General features: G+C 40.3%; 1 protein-coding gene across 1 annotated transcript in view; it reads right to left on the reverse strand.

Moving 5' to 3' along the window:
* The window catches only part of PCOLCE2 (procollagen C-endopeptidase enhancer 2), a 112,782-nt gene that overhangs the window by 27,172 nt on the left and 81,078 nt on the right, over nt 1-4,532 (reverse strand). The window lies entirely within an intron of this gene.

Consider the following 4,532-nt stretch of genomic DNA (forward strand, 5'->3'; position numbering starts at 1 on the left):
AAGGAATTTCTTCTCTGATAATGCTCCTAGGGCAATGGAAACTAAAGAGAAAATAAACAAATGGGACTACATCAAAATAAAAAGCTTTTGCACAGCAAAGGAAACCATCAACAAAACAACAAGAAGGCCCACTGCATGGGAGAACATATTTGCCAATGATATCACCGATAAGGGTTTAATCTCCAACATTTACAGGGAACTCATGCAACTTAACAATAGGAAGATAAACAATCCAATAAAAAAACGGGCAATCACAGAACCTGGCTTAAGATCCTGGCTAGATCCTGGCTAGAACCTGGCTAGAGAACCTGGCTAGGCTGCTGATCAACTGAACGCTGTCTCCATGTCATTCCTTCTTTGCTTACTCCGTCCACACCTTTGGGGACCCCTGGACCTGCTGGGGTTGGACTCCAACAGATGGCGCCTGAACAGGGACCCTTAGGTAAGCCCCCCATTCCCCTAGGTAAGCCCCCCCCACACTATGGATAGGACTCCACCGTAGGAAGAGGGTGGATAGTCTTTGCTGACTCCGTCCACACCTTTGGGAACCCCTGGACCTGCTGGGGCTGGACCCCAGCATGGAAGGTCATCCAGACGGTGGTTCTGCTGTTCGGTTTTCATATTACACGTTCATTATTATAGATAATAATTTTTTGTATAAATATACCACAGATTTTTTATCCACTCATCTACTGATGGTCTCTTGGGCTGTTTCCAGGTCTTAGCTATTGTAAATTGTGCTGCTATGAACACAGGAGTGCAGACTTTCCTTCTGATTGATGTTTCCAGTCCCTTAGGATATATTCCTAGAAGTGGGAACACTGCGTTAAATGGCAGTTCCATAGTTAATTTTTTGAAGAAAAACCATAGTGTTTTCCATAGTGGCTGCACTAGTCTCCATTCCCACCAGCATTATACCTGGGTTCACTTTTCTCCACATCCTGAAGTGCTCCACACACAACGTGTTGGTTTGTTTATGATAATCATTCAAGAGGTGTGGGGTGATACCGCATTTTCTTGTTAATTTGCATCTCTTGGATAATTAGTGACTTGAACATTTTCTCATATGTCTCTTGGTCATATGTATGTTCCCTTTGGAGAAGTGTTAATTTAGGTCTTTTGCCCATATTTTAATTGGGTTGTTTGTTTTCCTTTTGTTAAGTTGTATGAGTTCCTTATATATTTTGAATATTAACCCTTTATCAGATGTATCATTACCAAATATGTTCTCCCATACAGTGGACTCCCTTTTCATTTTGTTGATGGTTTCTTTTGCTGTGCAGAAGCTATTTATGTTGATGTAGCCCCATTTGTTAATTTTCTACATAATTTCCTTTGCCCTAGGACAGTGGTCGGCAAACTCAATAGTCAACAGAGCCAAATATCAACAGTACAACGATTGAAATTTCTTTTGAGAGCCAAATTTTTTAAATTTAAACTATATAGGTAGGTACATTGTTATTAACTTAATTAGGGTACTCCTAAGGCTTAGGAAGAGCCACACTCAAGGGGCCAAAGAGCCGCATGTGGCTCGCGAGCCGCAGTTTGCCGACCACAGAGCTAGCCACACAGGCCAGGGCCCACTGCTTTTTATATTGCATGTTTTGGTTAACATATATGAAAGATCTCCTGAAAATGGTTTTGAGTTAAGGTCAAAGAACAAAATTACTGTCTCAATTTTGCCTGGTGGCAGTTGGTGATTTCGATATTTACTAATTTTCAGATCTTTTTCACCTGAAAAATCATACAACTTACTTAGAGCCTTGATTATAGGTAGGGAGTTATTTCTTAACTGTGAAAGAAAAGTGAGTAAGTTTTGTAAAGTTATATTTGTAGATTGTCGAGTAAATATGAGATTTACTTTTGATGCCTATATAAAGTCTACATAAGATATTTTAGAATGTCATATAAGGTGTTCTTATTTTTAAAAAAAAGTGTTTGTTTGCACATGTAAAACTAGTCAGACCAGTAGTAAGACCTAATATTTGGACTTCACAGTGACATGAACAGTTTATAATGGCAAGGCATGGTAGTTGCTCACTGTCCTTAATGTCCTTAACTTTAGTCTCAACATAAGGTCGTACCCTGAACATGCCTAGTATTTCTTATTTTATTATTAGTCTATTCTGGCTAGGATATTTCCTTTCGGACCATGTTTATATTTTCCATTGGTAACTCTTATTGGGATAAAGGATTCTGTAGTTTATTAGTTATTATAATAATTTTAAAAATTGATTCTAAAATTATTTCCTTTAAACTTTAATGATTATCCCTTTATTCTAAATGTCCTAAGTATGATGAATTGTTTTGGATTCATCTTGTCCATTTTTTCTGTCATATTTTTTAGACTGATTATATCTTAGCCTTTGTATCCAGAATGAAGTGTCTCAATTTCACAATGTGCAGATATTTGTCCTTTGTGCATTTTTTCGCTTGCCCTTCAGGGTTAACCAAATCTGTATCCAGTATTTCAAATTTTCAAGTACTTTCATTATTAATTACTTGAGAAGCTACTTCAATAAAAACATGTAGCCTCCCTTTTTTTAAAAAAATTAACTTTCTAGTCAATTGTTTTGTAGCTCTTTGTTTTGGCTTTTTTGTATATTGAAAAGCCATATGTATGAAATGTTTCTGTTAAAATAGTAAACTTTAGTAAAAGGTGAGGACACATTTGGAATACCTTAACCAATAAAGAAATTAAAGATTTTAAAAAAAAGAAATCAGCTGTCAGTTGTATGGGTGCTCCCTTGTAGGTAACTAACTGCTTTTCTCTTGCTTTTAAGATTCTCTCTTTGTCTTTAACCCTTGGCATTTTAATTATGATGTGTCTTGGTGTGGGCCTCTGTGGGTTCCTCTTGTTTGGGACTCATGCTTCCTGGACTTGTAAGTCTATTTTTGCCCAGGCGAGGCCCAGCTGTGAAGCAAGGCAGGCTGGTGCTAGTGCCAGGTCTTGGGCCATTTACTGATAGGTTTGGGGCATGATGACACCAGCTTCAGCTTGTTTGAGAGATTTTAGGAAAGTCTGAAGCATGAGCCAGGACAGATCATTCATATGAAAAAGCTGCTGCAAACAGCTTGGATGGGGCTGCAAATTGGATTGGGAGGGGTCTCAGAGAATCATCAGGGTTGAGCAAACAGTGTGAGCCAGGCTGATGAAGACTCAGATATGGCTGCCAGTCAGCCCTGTGACAGGGGAGGTCCTAGCACAGGAATAATGACCCCTATGAGCACCCCCATCTGGGAAAAAGCTACCCCTGAGTTCCTGCCCTGATGCCAGACAATCCAATTCCTCCCCATATGTCCCTGGATTCCCCCAAAGTTGCCCAGTGCTGAAGCTCAGAGGATGTGAGACTGTGTAAGTTTGTGTGCAGGCCTTTTAAGAGGACCTGGTACTCCTGCAGCCTCTGTGTCACTCAGCCACAACCCCTGCTGGTTTTTACAGCTCGAAATTATAGGGACTTCTCAGGTCTGAAACTCTGGGCTGGGGGTCTGGTGTAGGGCTGGGACCCCTTGCTTCTCATGAGTGGACTCCACAGGGAAGATCTCCCTCCTGATTAAAAAAATGGCACACGTGATGTCAGATCAGCCAGTTCCATGTCTCTGCCCATCCTACCAGTCTCAATGTGTTTTCTTCTTTACTTCTCTAGTTGTAGGACTTCCATTCAGCCAGATTTCAGGAGTTCTGAATGATGGTTGTTCTATATTTTAGTTGTAATATTGATATGGTTGTGGGAGGTGGCGAGTACCAGCATTTACCTACCGCCATCAACTTCACCAAAAGCTAACCTTTACCATTAAGTATAGTGTCTAAATTCTGGGCACTAGAAAGGCTGGCTATGCATCCTATTTGTATTGCTCTTGTATTTTAAATTTATTTATTGAATTTATTGGGATCACAATAGTTAATAAAATTATATAGGTTCCAGGTACAATTCTATAATACATCATCTGTATATTGCACTGTGTGTTCACCACCTCAAGTCATGTTCATTTTTACTTGAAAAATGTATTTTCCCCTGTTGTTGGATACAATGTTCTCTGTCCATTAGAACAAGCCTATTAATTATTTTTTTAATCTTCAATATCCGAATTTCCCATCTTTCTGTAATTCACAGTTAATCTGCCAATTATTTAAAGAGAAGTGTTTAAAATCTCCTAGTATAATAGTGGTCTTCGTAGATCTATCTTTTAATTTTTAGTCATTTACTTTTTTGCTTTACACATTATTGACATATATGCAAGTTTATAACTTCTGACGAATTGTACCTTTTATCATTATACTAGAGGCCCGGTGCACAAAAATTTGTGCATGGGGGGGGGGGGGTCCCCTCAGCCCGGCCTGTGCCCTCTCGCAGTCTGGGACCCCTTGGGGGATGACCACCTGCTGGATTAGGCCTGCTCCCTGGGGGATTGGGCCTAAGCTGGCAATCAGACATCCCTCTGGCAGCCCGGCAGCCCTCGGGGGATGTCCACTTGCCAGCGGGGAGCAGACCTAAGCTGCAGTCGGACATCCTTAGCGCTGCTGAGGAGGC

This window comes from Myotis brandtii, unplaced genomic scaffold (assembly GCF_000412655.1).
Source record: "Myotis brandtii unplaced genomic scaffold, ASM41265v1 scaffold291, whole genome shotgun sequence".
Lineage (NCBI taxonomy): Eukaryota > Metazoa > Chordata > Mammalia > Chiroptera > Vespertilionidae > Myotis > Myotis brandtii.